General features: G+C 46.0%; 9 non-coding genes across 9 annotated transcripts; all 9 read left to right on the forward strand.

The window, feature by feature from the left end:
- The first annotated feature begins 1691 nt into the window (after nucleotides 1-1691).
- On the forward strand, nucleotides 1692-1882 carry LOC130347531 (U2 spliceosomal RNA). The gene has a single exon (XR_008885446.1). It is a non-coding gene; the product is annotated as a U2 spliceosomal RNA (small nuclear RNA).
- Nucleotides 1883-3963: 2081 nt separating this feature from the next.
- LOC130347572 (U2 spliceosomal RNA) lies at nucleotides 3964-4154 on the forward strand. Its single transcript, XR_008885484.1, has one exon. It is a non-coding gene; the product is annotated as a U2 spliceosomal RNA (small nuclear RNA).
- A 2087-nt stretch (nucleotides 4155-6241) lies between these two features.
- LOC130347532 (U2 spliceosomal RNA) lies at nucleotides 6242-6432 on the forward strand. Its single transcript, XR_008885447.1, has one exon. It is a non-coding gene; the product is annotated as a U2 spliceosomal RNA (small nuclear RNA).
- Nucleotides 6433-8524: 2092 nt separating this feature from the next.
- LOC130347559 (U2 spliceosomal RNA) lies at nucleotides 8525-8715 on the forward strand. Its single transcript, XR_008885472.1, has one exon. It is a non-coding gene; the product is annotated as a U2 spliceosomal RNA (small nuclear RNA).
- Nucleotides 8716-10817: 2102 nt separating this feature from the next.
- Nucleotides 10818-11007, forward strand: LOC130347511 (U2 spliceosomal RNA). Its single transcript, XR_008885431.1, has one exon. It is a non-coding gene; the product is annotated as a U2 spliceosomal RNA (small nuclear RNA).
- A 2082-nt stretch (nucleotides 11008-13089) lies between these two features.
- On the forward strand, nucleotides 13090-13280 carry LOC130347533 (U2 spliceosomal RNA). Its single transcript, XR_008885448.1, has one exon. It is a non-coding gene; the product is annotated as a U2 spliceosomal RNA (small nuclear RNA).
- A 2091-nt stretch (nucleotides 13281-15371) lies between these two features.
- On the forward strand, nucleotides 15372-15563 carry LOC130347513 (U2 spliceosomal RNA). Its single transcript, XR_008885433.1, has one exon. It is a non-coding gene; the product is annotated as a U2 spliceosomal RNA (small nuclear RNA).
- A 2078-nt stretch (nucleotides 15564-17641) lies between these two features.
- On the forward strand, nucleotides 17642-17832 carry LOC130347576 (U2 spliceosomal RNA). Its single transcript, XR_008885487.1, has one exon. It is a non-coding gene; the product is annotated as a U2 spliceosomal RNA (small nuclear RNA).
- A 2095-nt stretch (nucleotides 17833-19927) lies between these two features.
- On the forward strand, nucleotides 19928-20117 carry LOC130347516 (U2 spliceosomal RNA). The gene has a single exon (XR_008885436.1). It is a non-coding gene; the product is annotated as a U2 spliceosomal RNA (small nuclear RNA).
- The last annotated feature ends 1177 nt before the right edge of the window (nucleotides 20118-21294 follow it).

The raw sequence follows: 21294 nt of genomic DNA on the forward strand, positions 1-21294 counted from the left end.
GGTTGAACTTGATGGACATATGTCTTTTTTCGACCGTACTAACTATGTAACTATGTAACATAACATGGGGGGGGGGGGGGGTCTCCTGGCTGTTCACACAGGTGTGTCATTGCTGTACATTGACCATGCATTGCTTCTGTGGTATTGCAAAGGCAAAGACAAATGCTTCCAGCCATCCATTGCACTAATGGATTGGTCATCAGCTGGCTGTCTATGTCCCGCATCAATATAGACCAAAGTACAGAGGGTTAGGCTATGCTATTGTGCACCTACCTGATGCATCAGAAGGTGCGAGGCCCTTGCTAAATTCTGTGCACAGACTTTGAGATCTATACTTTAGACTGTATCTAAACCTGCTCCAACATGGACTGACATTCTGGCCTACTTTCAGCCGATGCGACTTGTCTGTCGCTGAACAGTCGCTTTTTATGTATTCAGCACCTATGTATAATGTTGTAAAAATGCTCTAGAAGCTAAAGTCGCAGAAATGTCACACATATTTGGCCTGCAACTTTCTGTGCGACAAATTCAGACAGGAAAAATCAGTATAAATCCTTAGAAAATTATCCCCCAGTGTCTCCATCTGCTGGCGGTATTGAATAAGCATTGCTGCACTGATGGGGTATGCATTAGACGAAAAAAAAGAAGAAAAAGAAGAATAATACGCCCAGAAAAGAGGCGAAAAGGAGAAAAACGTAAAAAAACTTGAAAAAAAAGTAAGAGGAAGAGAAGGGAAAAAAAGGTGGAAATGGGTTTAAAAGTGATTTTGGCGGAGAAATATATATATATATATATATATATATATATATATATATATACGCGCACACACACACATATATATAAACGTATTCTCCGTTGAGATATTGCAGCCGCTGCTGTGTCCAGGCCCAGGAGCCTTAGCACTGTGCTGTGATGTCACTCAATACCACTGACATCACTAGGTGTAAACAACATCTCTCCTTTGCTGTGTATGTGACTATGGAGCTGTTTGGTGATGTCGTCTATTATGGCCTTCATAGAAGCAACAGGAGATTGTTGCATCCATCTAGAACCCTCAGAACTACAGTGCTATGATGTCACTCACTTCCACAGGCCTTGCAGAGTGTAAACAACAACAACCCAGCTTTGTTGTGTATGTAACCATAGGGATTTGTGATGTCACCTAGAACCTTCACAGCAGCGACAGCTTTATGAGGAGCATCAGCACTGCTCTGCCTGAGCAGAACCATCACCGCCATAGGTTGTCAAATAACCCGGGTTTAACCCACACAGGTAAGTCCAATGGGGTGCAGGCATGTCCTCTATGCTTACAGCTTCCCGTGGGTGTTGGTTTGATACCGTTTGGGGACAGCCAAGGAGGCATCTGCAGGCAACAAAGGTAGGTGTGTGCTTGTGTGTGTGTTTCCTATGCAGATCCTAAGCCCAGTGTCACATGCAAGTAGGAGGAGTAAGAAGGGTTCCTGGCAAATCCGGGTTATGGATTGCATTTAAAAAGGCCCCGTGGGAGTGCAATGGGCCCCTGTCTTGCTGCTTAGCAATAATGGTATGGGTTTAGGTTCTGCTGTGTGTACTGGTGGTTGACTGCCCCCCAGCCCAGAGTGTGCATGGAAAATTGTCTGGCAGCCTCCCTGACAGCAAGCAGTGATAGTGCCCATGAAGGGCACCTTGTTGGGCCCGCCCCTTTCACGGTTATCGCTTCTCGGCCTTTTGGCTAAGATCAAGTGTAGTATCTGTTCTTATCAGTTTAATATCTGATACGTCCCCTATCTGGGGACCATATATTAAATGGATTTTTGAGAACGGGGGCCGATTTCGAAGCTTGCTTCCGTCGCCCTATGCATTGACCCGATATGGCAGTATCTTCGGGTACAGTGCACCACCCCCTTACAGGGTTAAAAAGAAAGATTCCTACTTTCATTGCTACCTGCTTGCTGGCTAGCCAGCTAGCCAGCCCTGTGGGCCTTGCTGCTGCTGCAGCCAAAAAACAAAAGGTGGTGCTTCTGCTGCTTCTGCTTCTGCTTGTGTCTGGCCGCTGTTGGAGCGTCCAGGCACAGGACTTCTGCTGCTGCTGACTAAATGGCCTCCTTAATTGGATCATTTGAGTAGCCAGCACACCTGTGCAGGTAGGGCATGACATGATAGGCAGCTGCCTTGATAGCGGGTGGGTGCTGAATGTTCCTAATTGACAAAATAAGATTAATGCTTATGAAGAAATATAAAATCTCATCCCTTCCCCAATATCGCGCCACACCCCTACCCCTTAATTCCCTGGTTGAACTTGATGGACATATGTCTTTTTTCGACCGTACTAACTATGTAACTATGTAACATAACATGGGGGGGGGGGGGTCTCCTGGCTGTTCACACAGGTGTGTCATTGCTGTGCATTGATCATGCATTGCTTCTGTGGTATTGCAAAGGCAAAGACAAATGCTTCCAGCCATCCATTGCACTAATGGATTGGTCATCAGCTGGCTGTCTATGTCCCGCATCAATATAGACCAAAGTACAGAGGGTTAGGCTATGCTATTGTGCACCTACCTGATGCATCAGAAGGTGCGAGGCCCTTGCTAAATTCTGTGCACAGACTTTGAGATCTATACTTTAGACTGTATCTAAACCTGCTCCAACATGGACTGACATTCTGGCCTACTTTCAGCCGATGCGACTTGTCTGTCGCTGAACAGTCGCTTTTTATGTATTCAGCACCTATGTATAATGTTGTAAAAATGCTCTAGAAGCTAAAGTCGCAGAAATGTCACACATATTTGGCCTGCAACTTTCTGTGCGACAAATTCAGACAGGAAAAATCAGTATAAATCCTTAGAAAATTATCCCCCAGTGTCTCCATCTGCTGGCGGTATTGAATAAGCATTGCTGCACTGATGGGGTATGCATTAGACGAAAAAAAAGAAGAAAAAGAAGAATAATACGCCCAGAAAAGAGGCGAAAAGGAGAAAAACGTAAAAAAACGTGAAAAAAAAGTAAGAGGAAGAGAAGGGAAAAAAAGGTGGAAATGGGTTTAAAAGTGATTTCGGCGGAGAAATATATATATATATATATATATATATATATATATATATATACGCGCACACACACACACATATATATAAACGTATTCTCCGTTGAGATATTGCAGCCGCTGCTGTGTCCAGGCCCAGGAGCCTTAGCACTGTGCTGTGATGTCACTCAATACCACTGACATCACTAGGTGTAAACAACATCTCTCCTTTGCTGTGTATGTGACTATGGAGCTGTTTGGTGATGTCGTCTATTATGGCCTTCATAGAAGCAACAGGAGATTGTTGCATTCATCTAGAACCCTCAGAACTACAGTGCTATGATGTCACTCACTTCCACAGGCCTTGCAGAGTGTAAACAACAACAACCCAGCTTTGTTGTGTATGTAACCATAGGGATTTGTGATGTCACCTAGAACCTTCACAGCAGCGACAGCTTTATGAGGAGCATCAGCACTGCTCTGCCTGAGCAGAACCATCACCGCCATAGGTTGTCAAATAACCCGGGTTTAACCCACACAGGTAAGTCCAATGGGGTGCAGGCATGTCCTCTATGCTTACAGCTTCCCGTGGGTGTTGGTTTGATACCGTTTGGGGACAGCCAAGGAGGCATCTGCAGGCAACAAAGGTAGGTGTGTGCTTGTGTGTGTGTGTTTCCTATGCAGATCCTAAGCCCAGTGTCACATGCAAGTAGGAGGAGTAAGAAGGGTTCCTGGCAAATCCGGGTTATGGATTGCATTTAAAAAGGCCCCGTGGGAGTGCAATGGGCCCCTGTCTTGCTGCTTAGCAATAATGGTATGGGTTTAGGTTCTGCTGTGTGTACTGGTGGTTGACTGCCCCCCAGCCCAGAGTGTGCATGGAAAATTGTCTGGCAGCCTCCCTGACAGCAAGCAGTGATAGTGCCCATGAAGGGCACCTTGTTGGGCCCGCCCCTTTCACGGTTATCGCTTCTCGGCCTTTTGGCTAAGATCAAGTGTAGTATCTGTTCTTATCAGTTTAATATCTGATACGTCCCCTATCTGGGGACCATATATTAAATGGATTTTTGAGAACGGGGGCCGATTTCGAAGCTTGCTTCCGTCGCCCTATGCATTGACCCGATATGACAGTATCTTCGGGTACAGTGCACCACCCCCTTACAGGGTTAAAAAGAAAGATTCCTACTTTCATTGCTACCTGCTTGCTTGCTGGCTAGCCAGCTAGCCAGCCCTGTGGGCCTTGCTGCTGCTGCAGCCAAAAAACAAAAGGTGGTGCTGCTGCTGCTTCTGCTGCTTCTGCTTCTGCTTGTGTCTGGCCGCTGTTGGAGCGTCCAGGCACAGGACTTCTGCTGCTGCTGACTAAATGGCCTCCTTAATTGGATCATTTGAGTAGCCAGCACACCTGTGCAGGTAGGGCATGACATGATAGGCAGCTGCCTTGATAGCGGGTGGGTGCTGAATGTTCCTAATTGACAAAATAAGATTAATGCTTATGAAGAAATATAAAATCTCATCGCTTCCCCAATATCGCGCCACACCCCTACCCCTTAATTCCCTGGTTGAACTTGATGGACATATGTCTTTTTTCGACCGTACTAACTATGTAACTATGTAACATAACATGGGGGGGGGGGGGGGGTCTCCTGGCTGTTCACACAGGTGTGTCATTGCTGTACATTGACCATGCATTGCTTCTGTGGTATTGCAAAGGCAAAGACAAATGCTTCCAGCCATCCATTGCACTAATGGATTGGTCATCAGCTGGCTGTCTATGTCCCGCATCAATATAGACCAAAGTACAGAGGGTTAGGCTATGCTATTGTGCACCTACCTGATGCATCAGAAGGTGCGAGGCCCTTGCTAAATTCTGTGCACAGACTTTGAGATCTATACTTTAGACTGTATCTAAACCTGCTCCAACATGGACGGACATTCTGGCCTACTTTCAGCCGATGCGACTTGTCTGTCGCTGAACAGTCGCTTTTTATGTATTCAGCACCTATGTATAATGTTGTAAAAATGCTCTAGAAGCTAAAGTCGCAGAAATGTCACACATATTTGGCCTGCAACTTTCTGTGCGACAAATTCAGACAGGAAAAATAAGTATAAATCCTTAGAAAATTATCCCCCAGTGTCTCCATCTGCTGGCGGTATTGAATAAGCATTGCTGCACTGATGGGGTATGCATTAGACGAAAAAAAAGAAGAAAAAGAAGAATAATACGCCCAGAAAAGAGGCGAAAAGGAGAAAAACGTAAAAAAACTTGAAAAAAAAGTAAGAGGAAGAGAAGGGAAAAAAAGGTGGAAATGGGTTTAAAAGTGATTTCGGCGGAGAAATATATATATATATATATATATATATATATATATACGCGCACACACACACATATATATAAACGTATTCTCCGTTGAGATATTGCAGCCGCTGCTGTGTCCAGGCCCAGGAGCCTTAGCACTGTGCTGTGATGTCACTCAATACCACTGACATCACTAGGTGTAAACAACATCTCTCCTTTGCTGTGTATGTGACTATGGAGCTGTTTGGTGATGTCGTCTATTATGGCCTTCATAGAAGCAACAGGAGATTGTTGCATCCATCTAGAACCCTCAGAACTACAGTGCTATGATGTCACTCACTTCCACAGGCCTTGCAGAGTGTAAACAACAACAACCCAGCTTTGTTGTGTATGTAACCATAGGGATTTGTGATGTCACCTAGAACCTTCACAGCAGCGACAGCTTTATGAGGAGCATCAGCACTGCTCTGCCTGAGCAGAACCATCACCGCCATAGGTTGTCAAATAACCCGGGTTTAACCCACACAGGTAAGTCCAATGGGGTGCAGGCATGTCCTCTATGCTTACAGCTTCCCGTGGGTGTTGGTTTGATACCGTTTGGGGACAGCCAAGGAGGCATCTGCAGGCAACAAAGGTAGGTGTGTGCTTGTGTGTGTGTTTCCTATGCAGATCCTAAGCCCAGTGTCACATGCAAGTAGGAGGAGTAAGAAGGGTTCCTGGCAAATCCGGGTTATGGATTGCATTTAAAAAGGCCCCGTGGGAGTGCAATGGGCCCCTGTCTTGCTGCTTAGCAATAATGGTATGGGTTTAGGTTCTGCTGTGTGTACTGGTGGTTGACTGCCCCCCAGCCCAGAGTGTGCATGGAAAATTGTCTGGCAGCCTCCCTGACAGCAAGCAGTGATAGTGCCCATGAAGGGCACCTTGTTGGGCCCGCCCCTTTCACGGTTATCGCTTCTCGGCCTTTTGGCTAAGATCAAGTGTAGTATCTGTTCTTATCAGTTTAATATCTGATACGTCCCCTATCTGGGGACCATATATTAAATGGATTTTTGAGAACGGGGGCCGATTTCGAAGCTTGCTTCCGTCGCCCTATGCATTGACCCGATATGGCAGTATCTTCGGGTACAGTGCACCACCCCCTTACAGGGTTAAAAAGAAAGATTCCTACTTTCATTGCTACCTGCTTGCTGGCTAGCCAGCTAGCCAGCCCTGTGGGCCTTGCTGCTGCTGCAGCCAAAAAACAAAAGGTGGTGCTGCTGCTGCTTCTGCTGCTTCTGCTTCTGCTTGTGTCTGGCCGCTGTTGGAGCGTCCAGGCACAGGACTTCTGCTGCTGCTGACTAAATGGCCTCCTTAATTGGATCATTTGAGTAGCCAGCACACCTGTGCAGGTAGGGCATGACATGATAGGCAGCTGCCTTGATAGCGGGTGGGTGCTGAATGTTCCTAATTGACAAAATAAGATTAATGCTTATGAAGAAATATAAAATCTCATCCCTTCCCCAATATCGCGCCACACCCCTACCCCTTAATTCCCTGGTTGAACTTGATGGACATATGTCTTTTTTCGACTGTACTAACTATGTAACTATGTAACATAACATGGGGGGGGGGGGGGGTCTCCTGGCTGTTCACACAGGTGTGTCATTGCTGTACATTGACCATGCATTGCTTCTGTGGTATTGCAAAGGCAAAGACAAATGCTTCCAGCCATCCATTGCACTAATGGATTGGTCATCAGCTGGCTGTCTATGTCCCGCATCAATATAGACCAAAGTACAGAGGGTTAGGCTATGCTATTGTGCACCTACCTGATGCATCAGAAGGTGCGAGGCCCTTGCTAAATTCTGTGCACAGACTTTGAGATCTATACTTTAGACTGTATCTAAACCTGCTCCAACATGGACTGACATTCTGGCCTACTTTCAGCCGATGCGACTTGTCTGTCGCTGAACAGTCGCTTTTTATGTATTCAGCACCTATGTATAATGTTGTAAAAATGCTCTAGAAGCTAAAGTCGCAGAAATGTCACACATATTTGGCCTGCAACTTTCTGTGCGACAAATTCAGACAGGAAAAATCAGTATAAATCCTTAGAAAATTATCCCCCAGTGTCTCCATCTGCTGGCGGTATTGAATAAGCATTGCTGCACTGATGGGGTATGCATTAGACGAAAAAAAAGAAGAAAAAGAAGAATAATACGCCCAGAAAAGAGGCGAAAAGGAGAAAAACGTAAAAAAACGTGAAAAAAAAGTAAGAGGAAGAGAAGGGAAAAAAAGGTGGAAATGGGTTTAAAAGTGATTTCGGCGGAGAAATATATATATATATATATATATATATATATATATATATATATATACGCGCACACACACACATATATATAAACGTATTCTCCGTTGAGATATTGCAGCCGCTGCTGTGTCCAGGCCCAGGAGCCTTAGCACTGTGCTGTGATGTCACTCAATACCACTGACATCACTAGGTGTAAACAACATCTCTCCTTTGCTGTGTATGTGACTATGGAGCTGTTTGGTGATGTCGTCTATTATGGCCTTCATAGAAGCAACAGGAGATTGTTGCATCCATCTAGAACCCTCAGAACTACAGTGCTATGATGTCACTCACTTCCACAGGCCTTGCAGAGTGTAAACAACAACAACCCAGCTTTGTTGTGTATGTAACCATAGGGATTTGTGATGTCACCTAGAACCTTCACAGCAGCGACAGCTTTATGAGGAGCATCAGCACTGCTCTGCCTGAGCAGAACCATCACCGCCATAGGTTGTCAAATAACCCGGGTTTAACCCACACAGGTAAGTCCAATGGGGTGCAGGCATGTCCTCTATGCTTACAGCTTCCCGTGGGTGTTGGTTTGATACCGTTTGGGGACAGCCAAGGAGGCATCTGCAGGCAACAAAGGTAGGTGTGTGCTTGTGTGTGTGTTTCCTATGCAGATCCTAAGCCCAGTGTCACATGCAAGTAGGAGGAGTAAGAAGGGTTCCTGGCAAATCCGGGTTATGGATTGCATTTAAAAAGGCCCCGTGGGAGTGCAATGGGCCCCTGTCTTGCTGCTTAGCAATAATGGTATGGGTTTAGGTTCTGCTGTGTGTACTGGTGGTTGACTGCCCCCCAGCCCAGAGTGTGCATGGAAAATTGTCTGGCAGCCTCCCTGACAGCAAGCAGTGATAGTGCCCATGAAGGGCACCTTGTTGGGCCCGCCCCTTTCACGGTTATCGCTTCTCGGCCTTTTGGCTAAGATCAAGTGTAGTATCTGTTCTTATCAGTTTAATATCTGATACGTCCCCTATCTGGGGACCATATATTAAATGGATTTTTGAGAACGGGGGCCGATTTCGAAGCTTGCTTCCGTCGCCCTATGCATTGACCCGATATAGCAGTATCTTCGGGTACAGTGCACCACCCCCTTACAGGGTTAAAAAGAAAGATTCCTACTTTCATTGCTACCTGCTTGCTGGCTAGCCAGCTAGCCAGCCCTGTGGGCCTTGCTGCTGCTGCAGCCAAAAAACAAAAGGTGGTGCTGCTGCTGCTTCTGCTGCTTCTGCTTCTGCTTGTGTCTGGCCGCTGTTGGAGCGTCCAGGCACAGGACTTCTGCTGCTGCTGACTAAATGGCCTCCTTAATTGGATCATTTGAGTAGCCAGCACACCTGTGCAGGTAGGGCATGACATGATAGGCAGCTGCCTTGATAGCGGGTGGGTGCTGAATGTTCCTAATTGACAAAATAAGATTAATGCTTATGAAGAAATATAAAATCTCATCCCTTCCCCAATATCGCGCCACACCCCTACCCCTTAATTCCCTGGTTGAACTTGATGGACATATGTCTTTTTTCGACCGTACTAACTATGTAACTATGTAACATAACATGGGGGGGGGGGGGGGGGGGGGGTCTCCCTGGCTGTTCACACAGGTGTGTCATTGCTGTACATTGACCATGCATTGCTTCTGTGGTATTGCAAAGGCAAAGACAAATGCTTCCAGCCATCCATTGCACTAATGGATTGGTCATCAGCTGGCTGTCTATGTCCCGCATCAATATAGACCAAAGTACAGAGGGTTAGGCTATGCTATTGTGCACCTACCTGATGCATCAGAAGGTGCAAGGCCCTTGCTAAATTCTGTGCACAGACTTTGAGATCTATACTTTAGACTGTATCTAAACCTGCTCCAACATGGACTGACATTCTGGCCTACTTTCAGCCGATGCGACTTGTCTGTCGCTGAACAGTCGCTTTTTATGTATTCAGCACCTATGTATAATGTTGTAAAAATGCTCTAGAAGCTAAAGTCGCAGAAATGTCACACATATTTGGCCTGCAACTTTCTGTGCGACAAATTCAGACAGGAAAAATCAGTATAAATCCTTAGAAAATTATCCCCCAGTGTCTCCATCTGCTGGCGGTATTGAATAAGCATTGCTGCACTGATGGGGTATGCATTAGACGAAAAAAAAGAAGAAAAAGAAGAATAATACGCCCAGAAAAGAGGCGAAAAGGAGAAAAACGTAAAAAAACGTGAAAAAAAAGTAAGAGGAAGAGAAGGGAAAAAAAGGTGGAAATGGGTTTAAAAGTGATTTCGGCGGAGAAATATATATATATATATATATATATATATATATATATATATATATATACGCGCACACACACACATATATATAAACGTATTCTCCGTTGAGATATTGCAGCCGCTGCTGTGTCCAGGCCCAGGAGCCTTAGCACTGTGCTGTGATGTCACTCAATACCACTGACATCACTAGGTGTAAACAACATCTCTCCTTTGCTGTGTATGTGACTATGGAGCTGTTTGGTGATGTCGTCTATTATGGCCTTCATAGAAGCAACAGGAGATTGTTGCATCCATCTAGAACCCTCAGAACTACAGTGCTATGATGTCACTCACTTCCACAGGCCTTGCAGAGTGTAAACAACAACAACCCAGCTTTGTTGTGTATGTAACCATAGGGATTTGTGATGTCACCTAGAACCTTCACAGCAGCGACAGCTTTATGAGGAGCATCAGCACTGCTCTGCCTGAGCAGAACCATCACCGCCATAGGTTGTCAAATAACCCGGGTTTAACCCACACAGGTAAGTCCAATGGGGTGCAGGCATGTCCTCTATGCTTACAGCTTCCCGTGGGTGTTGGTTTGATACCGTTTGGGGACAGCCAAGGAGGCATCTGCAGGCAACAAAGGTAGGTGTGTGCTTGTGTGTGTGTTTCCTATGCAGATCCTAAGCCCAGTGTCACATGCAAGTAGGAGGAGTAAGAAGGGTTCCTGGCAAATCCGGGTTATGGATTGCATTTAAAAAGGCCCCGTGGGAGTGCAATGGGCCCCTGTCTTGCTGCTTAGCAATAATGGTATGGGTTTAGGTTCTGCTGTGTGTACTGGTGGTTGACTGCCCCCCAGCCCAGAGTGTGCATGGAAAATTGTCTGGCAGCCTCCCTGACAGCAAGCAGTGATAGTGCCCATGAAGGGCACCTTGTTGGGCCCGCCCCTTTCACGGTTATCGCTTCTCGGCCTTTGGCTAAGATCAAGTGTAGTATCTGTTCTTATCAGTTTAATATCTGATACGTCCCCTATCTGGGGACCATATATTAAATGGATTTTTGAGAACGGGGGCCGATTTCGAAGCTTGCTTCCGTCGCCCTATGCATTGACCCGATATGGCAGTATCTTCGGGTACAGTGCACCACCCCCTTACAGGGTTAAAAAGAAAGATTCCTACTTTCATTGCTACCTGCTTGCTGGCTAGCCAGCTAGCCAGCCCTGTGGGCCTTGCTGCTGCTGCTGCAGCCAAAAAACAAAAGGTGGTGCTGCTGCTGCTTCTGCTGCTTCTGCTTCTGCTTGTGTCTGGCCGCTGTTGGAGCGTCCAGACACAGGACTTCTGCTGCTGCTGACTAAATGGCCTCCTTAATTGGATCATTTGAGTAGCCAGCACACCTGTGCAGGTAGGGCATGACATGATAGGCAGCTGCCTTGATAGCGGGTGGGTGCTGAATGTTCCTAATTGACAAAATAAGATTAATGCTTATGAAGAAATATAAAATCTCATCCCTTCCCCAATATCGCGCCACACCCCTACCCCTTAATTCCCTGGTTGAACTTGATGGACATATGTCTTTTTTCGACCGTACTAACTATGTAACATAACATGGGGGGGGGGGGGGGTCTCCTGGCTGTTCACACAGGTGTGTCATTGCTGTACATTGACCATGCATTGCTTCTGTGGTATTGCAAAGGCAAAGACAAATGCTTCCAGCCATCCATTGCACTAATGGATTGGTCATCAGCTGGCTGTCTATGTCCCGCATCAATATAGACCAAAGTACAGAGGGTTAGGCTATGCTATTGTGCACCTACCTGATGCATCAGAAGGTGCGAGGCCCTTGCTAAATTCTGTGCACAGACTTTGAGATCTATACTTTAGACTGTATCTAAACCTGCTCCAACATGGACTGACATTCTGGCCTACTTTCAGCCGATGCGACTTGTCTGTCGCTGAACAGTCGCTTTTTATGTATTCAGCACCTATGTATAATGTTGTAAAAATGCTCTAGAAGCTAAAGTCGCAGAAATGTCACACATATTTGGCCTGCAACTTTCTGTGCGACAAATTCAGACAGGAAAAATCAGTATAAATCCTTAGAAAATTATCCCCCAGTGTCTCCATCTGCTGGCGGTATTGAATAAGCATTGCTGCACTGATGGGGTATGCATTAGACGAAAAAAAAGAAGAAAAAGAAGAATAATACACCCAGAAAAGAGGCGAAAAGGAGAAAAACGTAAAAAAACGTGAAAAAAAGTAAGAGGAAGAGAAGGGAAAAAAAGGTGGAAATGGGTTTAAAAGTGATTTCGGCGGAGAAATATATATATATATATATATATATATATATATATATATATACGCGCACACACACACATATATATAAACGTATTCTCCGTTGAGATATTGCAGCCGCTGCTGTGTCCAGGCCCAGGAGCCTTAGCACTGTGCTGTGATGTCACTCAATACCACTGACATCACTAGGTGTAAACAACATCTCTCCTTTGCTGTGTATGTGACTATGGAGCTGTTTGGTGATGTCGTCTATTATGGCCTTCATAGAAGCAACAGGAGATTGTTGCATCCATCTAGAACCCTCAGAACTACAGTGCTATGATGTCACTCACTTCCACAGGCCTTGCAGAGTGTAAACAACAACAACCCAGCTTTGTTGTGTATGTAACCATAGGGATTTGTGATGTCACCTAGAACCTTCACAGCAGCGACAGCTTTATGAGGAGCATCAGCACTGCTCTGCCTGAGCAGAACCATCACCGCCATAGGTTGTCAAATAACCCGGGTTTAACCCACACAGGTAAGTCCAATGGGGTGCAGGCATGTCCTCTATGCTTACAGCTTCCCGTGGGTGTTGGTTTGATACCGTTTGGGGACAGCCAAGGAGGCATTCGCAGGCAACAAAGGTAGGTGTGTGCTTGTGTGTGTGTTTCCTATGCAGATCCTAAGCCCAGTGTCACATGCAAGTAGGAGGAGTAAGAAGGGTTCCTGGCAAATCCGGGTTATGGATTGCATTTAAAAAGGCCCCGTGGGAGTGCAATGGGCCCCTGTCTTGCTGCTTAGCAATAATGGTATGGGTTTAGGTTCTGCTGTGTGTACTGGTGGTTGACTGCCCCCCAGCCCAGAGTGTGCATGGAAAATTGTCTGGCAGCCTCCCTGACAGCAAGCAGTGATAGTGCCCATGAAGGGCACCTTGTTGGGCCCGCCCCTTTCACGGTTATCGCTTCTCGGCCTTTTGGCTAAGATCAAGTGTAGTATCTGTTCTTATCAGTTTAATATCTGATACGTCCCCTATCTGGGGACCATATATTAAATGGATTTTTGAGAACGGGGGCCGATTTCGAAGCTTGCTTCCGTCGCCCTATGCATTGACCCGATATGGCAGTATCTTCGGGTACAGTGCACCACCCCCTTACAGGGTTAAAAAGAAAGATTCCTACTTTCATTGCTACCTGCTTGCTGGCTAGCCAGCTAGCCAGCCCTGTGGGCCTTGCTGCTGCTGCAGCCAAAAAACAAAAGGTGGTGCTGCTGCTGCTTCTGCTGCTTCTGCTTCTGCTTGTGTCTGGCCGCTGTTGGAGCGTCCAGGCACAGGACTTCTGCTGCTGCTGACTAAATGGCCTCCTTAATTGGATCATTTGAGTAGCCAGCACACCTGTGCAGGTAGGGCATGACATGATAGGCAGCTGCCTTGATAGCGGGTGGGTGCTGAATGTTCCTAATTGACAAAATAAGATTAATGCTTATGAAGAAATATAAAATCTCATCCCTTCCCCAATATCGCGCCACACCCCTACCCCTTAATTCCCTGGTTGAACTTGATGGACATATGTCTTTTTTCGACCGTACTAACTATGTAACTATGTAACATAACATGGGGGGGGGGGGGTCTCCTGGCTGTTCACACAGGTGTGTCATTGCTGTACATTGACCATGCATTGCTTCTGTGGTATTGCAAAGGCAAAGACAAATGCTTCCAGCCATCCATTGCACTAATGGATTGGTCATCAGCTGGCTGTCTATGTCCCGCATCAATATAGACCAAAGTACAGAGGGTTAGGCTATGCTATTGTGCACCTACCTGATGCATCAGAAGGTGCGAGGCCCTTGCTAAATTCTGTGCACAGACTTTGAGATCTATACTTTAGACTGTATCTAAACCTGCTCCAACATGGACTGACATTCTGGCCTACTTTCAGCCGATGCGACTTGTCTGTCGCTGAACAGTCGCTTTTTATGTATTCAGCACCTATGTATAATGTTGTAAAAATGCTCTAGAAGCTAAAGTCGCAGAAATGTCACACATATTTGGCCTGCAACTTTCTGTGCGACAAATTCAGACAGGAAAAATCAGTATAAATCCTTAGAAAATTATCCCCCAGTGTCTCCATCTGCTGGCGGTATTGAATAAGCATTGCTGCACTGATGGGGTATGCATTAGACGAAAAAAAAGAAGAAAAAGAAGAATAATACGCCCAGAAAAGAGGCGAAAAGGAGAAAAACGTAAAAAAACGTGAAAAAAAAGTAAGAGGAAGAGAAGGGAAAAAAAGGTGGAAATGGGTTTAAAAGTGATTTCGGCGGAGAAATATATATATATATATATATATATATATATATATATATATACGCGCACACACACACATATATATAAACGTATTCTCCGTTGAGATATTGCAGCCGCTGCTGTGTCCAGGCCCAGGAGCCTTAGCACTGTGCTGTGATGTCACTCAATACCACTGACATCACTAGGTGTAAACAACATCTCTCCTTTGCTGTGTATGTGACTATGGAGCTGTTTGGTGATGTCGTCTATTATGGCCTTCATAGAAGCAACAGGAGATTGTTGCATCCATCTAGAACCCTCAGAACTACAGTGCTATGATGTCACTCACTTCCACAGGCCTTGCAGAGTGTAAACAACAACAACCCAGCTTTGTTGTGTATGTAACCATAGGGATTTGTGATGTCACCTAGAACCTTCACAGCAGCGACAGCTTTATGAGGAGCATCAGCACTGCTCTGCCTGAGCAGAACCATCACCGCCATAGGTTGTCAAATAACCCGGGTTTAACCCACACAGGTAAGTCAAGTCCAATGGGGTGCAGGCATGTCCTCTATGCTTACAGCTTCCCGTGGGTGTTGGTTTGATACCGTTTGGGGACAGCCAAGGAGGCATCTGCAGGCAACAAAGGTAGGTGTGTGCTTGTGTGTGTGTTTCCTATGCAGATCCTAAGCCCAGTGTCACATGCAAGTAGGAGGAGTAAGAAGGGTTCCTGGCAAATCCGGGTTATGGATTGCATTTAAAAAGGCCCCGTGGGAGTGCAATGGGCCCCTGTCTTGCTGCTTAGCAATAATGGTATGGGTTTAGGTTCTGCTGTGTGTACTGGTGGTTGACTGCCCCCCAGCCCAGAGTGTGCATGGAAAATTGTCTGGCAGCCTCCCTGACAGCAAGCAGTGATAGTGCCCATGAAGGGCACCTTGTTGGGCCCGCCCCTTTCACGGTTATCGCTTCTCGGCCTTTTGGCTAAGATCAAGTGTAGTATCTGTTCTTATCAGTTTAATATCTGATACGTCCCCCTATCTGGGGACCATATATTAAATGGATTTTTGAGAACGGGGGCCGATTTTGAAGCTTGCTTCCGTCGCCCTATGCATTGACCCGATATGGCAGTATCTTCGGGTACAGTGCACCACCCCCTTACAGGGTTAAAAAGAAAGATTCCTACTTTCATTGCTACCTGCTTGCTGGCTAGCCAGCTAGCCAGCCCTGTGGGCCTTGCTGCTGCTGCAGCCAAAAAACAAAAGGTGGTGCTGCTGCTGCTTCTGCTGCTTCTGCTTCTGCTTGTGTCTGGCCGCTGTTGGAGCGTCCAGGCACAGGACTTCTGCTGCTGCTGACTAAATGGCCTCCTTAATTGGATCATTTGAGTAGCCAGCACACTGTGCAGGTAGGGCATGACATGATAGGCAGCTGCCTTGATAGCGGGTGGGTGCTGAATGTTCCTAATTGACAAAATAAGATTAATGCTTATGAAGAAATATAAAATCTCATCCCTTCCCAATATCGCGCCACACCCCTACCCCTTAATTCCTGGTTGAACTTGATGGACATATGTCTTTTTTCGACCGTACTAACTATGTAACTATGTAACATAACATGGGGGGGGGGGGGGGTCTCCTGGCTGTTCACACAGGTGTGTCATTGCTGTACATTGACCATGCATTGCTTCTGTGGTATTGCAAAGGCAAAGACAAATGCTTCCAGCCATCCATTGCACTAATGGATTGGTCATCAGCTGGCTGTCTATGTCCCCGCATCAATATAGACCAAAGTACAGAGGGTTAGGCTATGCTATTGTGCACCTACCTGATGCATCAGAAGGTGCGAGGCCCTTGCTAAATTCTGTGCACAGACTTTGAGATCTATACTTTAGACTGTATCTAAACCTGCTCCAACATGGACTGACATTCTGGCCTACTTTCAGCCGATGCGACTTGTCTGTCGCTGAACAGTCGCTTTTTATGTATTCAGCACCTATGTATAATGTTGTAAAAATGCTCTAGAAGCTAAAGTCGCAGAAATGTCACACATATTTGGCCTGCAACTTTCTGTGCGACAAATTCAGACAGGAAAAATCAGTATAAATCCTTAGAAAATTATCCCCCAGTGTCTCCATCTGCTGGCGGTATTGAATAAGCATTGCTGCACTGATGGGGTATGCATTAGACGAAAAAAAAGAAGAAAAAGAAGAATAATACGCCCAGAAAAGAGGCGAAAAGGAGAAAAACGTAAAAAAACGTGAAAAAAAAGTAAGAGGAAGAGAAGGGAAAAAAAGGTGGAAATGGGTTTAAAAGTGATTTCGGCGGAGAAATATATATATATATATATATATATATATATATACGCGCACACACACACATATATATAAACGTATTCTCCGTTGAGATATTGCAGCCGCTGCTGTGTCCAGGCCCAGGAGCCTTAGCACTGTGCTGTGATGTCACTCAATACCACTGACATCACTAGGTGTAAACAACATCTCTCCTTTGCTGTGTATGTGACTATGGAGCTGTTTGGTGATGTCGTCTATTATGGCCTTCATAGAAGCAACAGGAGATTGTTGCATCCATCTAGAACCCTCAGAACTACAGTGCTATGATGTCACTCACTTCCACAGGCCTTGCAGAGTGTAAACAACAACAACCCAGCTTTGTTGTGTATGTAACCATAGGGATTTGTGATGTCACCTAGAACCTTCACAGCAGCGACAGCTTTATGAGGAGCATCAGCACTGCTCTGCCTGAGCAGAACCATCACCGCCATAGGTTGTCAAATAACCCGGGTTTAACCCACACAGGTAAGTCCAATGGGGTGCAGGCATGTCCTCTATGCTTACAGCTTCCCGTGGGTGTTGGTTTGATACCGTTTGGGGACAGCCAAGGAGGCATCTGCAGGCAACAAAGGTAGGTGTGTGCTTGTGTGTGTGTTTCCTATGCAGATCCTAAGCCCAGTGTCACATGCAAGTAGGAGGAGTAAGAAGGGTTCCTGGCAAATCCGGGTTATGGATTGCATTTAAAAAGGCCCCGTGGGAGTGCAATGGGCCCCTGTCTTGCTGCTTAGCAATAATGGTATGGGTTTAGGTTCTGCTGTGTGTACTGGTGGTTGACTGCCCCCCAGCCCAGAGTGTGCATGGAAAATTGTCTGGCAGCCTCCCTGACAGCAAGCAGTGATAGTGCCCATGAAGGGCACCTTGTTGGGCCCGCCCCTTTCACGGTTATCGCTTCTCGGCCTTTTGGCTAAGATCAAGTGTAGTACCTGTTCTTATCAGTTTAATATCTGATACGTCCCCTATCTGGGGACCATATATTAAATGGATTTTTGAGAACGGGGGCCGATTTCGAAGCTTGCTTCCGTCGCCCTATGCATTGACCCGATATGGCAGTATCTTCGGGTACAGTGCACCACCCCCTTACAGGGTTAAAAAGAAAGATTCCTACTTTCATTGCTACCTGCTTGCTGGCTAGCCAGCTAGCCAGCCCTGTGGGCCTTGCTGCTGCTGCAGCCAAAAAACAAAAGGTGGTGCTGCTGCTGCTTCTGCTGCTTCTGCTTCTGCTTGTGTCTGGCCGCTGTTGGAGCGTCCAGGCACAGGACTTCTGCTGCTGCTGACTAAACGGCCTCCTTAATTGGATCATTTGAGTAGCCAGCACACCTGTGCAGGTAGGGCATGACATGATAGGCAGCTGCCTTGATAGCGGGTGGGTGCTGAATGTTCCTAATTGACAAAATAAGATTAATGCTTATGAAGAAATATAAAATCTCATCCCTTCCCCAATATCGCGCCACACCCCTACCCCTTAATTCCCTGGTTGAACTTGATGGACATATGTCTTTTTTCGACCGTACTAACTATGTAACTATGTAACATAACATGGGGGGGGGGGGGGGGTCTCCTGGCTGTTCACACAGGTGTGTCATTGCTGTACATTGACCATGCATTGCTTCTGTGGTATTGCAAAGGCAAAGACAAATGCTTCCAGCCATCCATTGCACTAATGGATTGGTCATCAGCTGGCTGTCTATGTCCCGCATCAATATAGACCAAAGTACAGAGGGTTAGGCTATGCCTATTGTGCACCTACTGATGCATCAGAAGGTGCGAGGCCCTTGCTAAATTCTGTGCACAGACTTTGAGATCTATACTTTAGACTGTATGTAAACCTGCTCCAACATGGACTGACATTCTGGCCTACTTTCAGCCGATGCGACTTGTCTGTCGCTGAACAGTCGCTTTTTATGTATTCAGCACCTATGTATAATGTTGTAAAAATGCTCTAGAAGCTAAAGTCGCAGAAATGTCACACATATTTGGCCTGCAACTTTCTGTGCGACAAATTCAGACAGGAAAAATCAGTATAAATCCTTAGAAAATTATCCCCCAGTGTCTCCATCTGCTGGCGGTATTGAATAAGCATTGCTGCACTGATGGGGTATGCATTAGACGAAAAAAAAGAAGAAAAAGAAGAATAATACGCCCAGAAAAGAGGCGAAAAGGAGAAAAACGTAAAAAAACGTGAAAAAAAAGTAAGAGGAAGAGAAGGGAAAAAAAGGTGGAAATGGGTTTAAAAGTGATTTCGGCGGAGAAATATATATATATATATATATATATATATATATATATATATATATACGCGCACACACACACATATATATAAACGTATTCTCCGTTGAGATATTGCAGCCGCTGCTGTGTCCAGGCCCAGGAGCCTTAGCACTGTGCTGTGATGTCACTCAATACCACTGACATCACTAAGTGTAAACAACATCTCTCCTTTGCTGTGTATGTGACTATGGAGCTGTTTGGTGATGTCGTCTATTATGGCCTTCATAGAAGCAACAGGAGATTGTTGCATCCATCTAGAACCCCTCAGAACTACAGTGCTATGATGTCACTCACTTCCACAGGCCTTGCAGAGTGTAAACAACAACAACCCAGCTTTGTTGTGTATGTAACCATAGGGATTTGTGATGTCACCTAGAACCTTCACAGCAGCGACAGCTTTATGAGGAGCATCAGCACTGCTCTGCCTGAGCAGAACCATCACCGCCATAGGTTGTCAAATAACCCGGGTTTAACCCACACAGGTAAGTCCAATGGGGTGCAGGCATGTCCTCTATGCTTACAAGCTTCCCGTGGGTGTTGGTTTGATACCGTTTGGGGACAGCCAAGGAGGCATCTGCAGGCAACAAAGGTAGGTGTGTGCTTGTGTGTGTGTTTCCTATGCAGATCCTAAGCCCAGTGTCACATGCAAGTAGGAGGAGTAAGAAGGGTTCCTGGCAAATCCGGGTTATGGATTGCATTTAAAAAGGCCCCGTGGGAGTGCAATGGGCCCCTGTCTTGCTGCTTAGCAATAATGGTATGGGTTTAGGTTCTGCTGTGTGTACTGGTGGTTGACTGCCCCCCAGCCCAGAGTGTGCATGGAAAATTGTCTGGCAGCCTCCCTGACAGCAAGCAGTGATAGTGCCCATGAAGGGCACCTTGTTGGGCCCGCCCCTTTCACGGTTATCGCTTCTCGGCCTTTGGCTAAGATCAAGTGTAGTATCTGTTCTTATCAGTTTAATATCTGATACGTCCCCTATCTGGGGACCATATATTAAATGGATTTTTGAGAACGGGGGCCGATTTCGAAGCTTGCTTCCGTCGCCCTATGCATTGACCCGATATGGCAGTATCTTCAGGTACAGTGCACCACCCCTTACAGGGTTAAAAAGAAAGATTCCTACTTTCATTGCTACCTGCTTGCTGGCTAGCCAGCTAGCCAGCCCTGTGGGCCTTGCTGCTGCTGCAGCCAAAAAACAAAAGGTGGTGCTGCTGCTGCTTCTGCTGCTTCTGCTTCTGCTTCTGCTTGTGTCTGGCCGCTGTTGGAGCGTCCAGGCACAGGACTTCTGCTGCTGCTGACTAAATGGCCTCCTTAATTGGATCATTTGAGTAGCCAGCACACCTGTGCAGGTAGGGCATGACATGATAGGCAGCTGCCTTGATAGCGGGTGGGTGCTGAATGTTCCTAATTGACAAAATAAGATTAATGCTTATGAAGAAATATAAAATCTCATCCCTTCCCCAATATCGCGCCACACCCCTACCCCTTAATTCCCTGGTTGAACTTGATGGACATATGTCTTTTTTCGACCGTACTAACTATGTAACTATGTAACATAACATGGGGGGGGGGGTCTCCTGGCTGTTCACACAGGTGTGTCATTGCTGTACATTGACCATGCATTGCTTCTGTGGTATTGCAAAGGCAAAGACAAATGCTTCCAGCCATCCATTGCACTAATGGATTGGTCATCAGCTGGCTATCTATGTCCCGCATCAATATAGACCAAAGTACAGAGGGTTAGGCTATGCTATTGTGCACCTACCTGATGCATCAGAAGGTGCGAGGCCCTTGCTAAATTCTGTGCACAGATTTTGAGATCTATACTTTAGACTGTATCTAAACCTGCTCCAACATGGACTGACATTCTGGCCTACTTTCAGCCGATGCGACTTGTCTGTCGCTGAACAGTCGCTTTTTATGTATTCAGCACCTATGTATAATGTTGTAAAAATGCTCTAGAAGCTAAAGTCGCAGAAATGTCACACATATTTGGCCTGCAACTTTCTGTGCGACAAATTCAGACAGGAAAAATCAGTATAAATCCTTAGAAAATTATCCCCCAGTGTCTCCATCTGCTGGCGGTATTGAATAAGCATTGCTGCACTGATGGGGTATGCATTAGACGAAAAAAAAGAAGAAAAAGAAGAATAATACGCCCAGAAAAGAGGCGAAAAGGAGAAAAACGTAAAAAAAACGTGAAAAAAAAGTAAGAGGAAGAGAAGGGAAAAAAAGGTGGAAATGGGTTTAAAAGTGATTTCGGCGGAGAAA

Source organism: Hyla sarda, unplaced genomic scaffold (assembly GCF_029499605.1).
Source record: "Hyla sarda isolate aHylSar1 unplaced genomic scaffold, aHylSar1.hap1 scaffold_841, whole genome shotgun sequence".
Lineage (NCBI taxonomy): Eukaryota > Metazoa > Chordata > Amphibia > Anura > Hylidae > Hyla > Hyla sarda.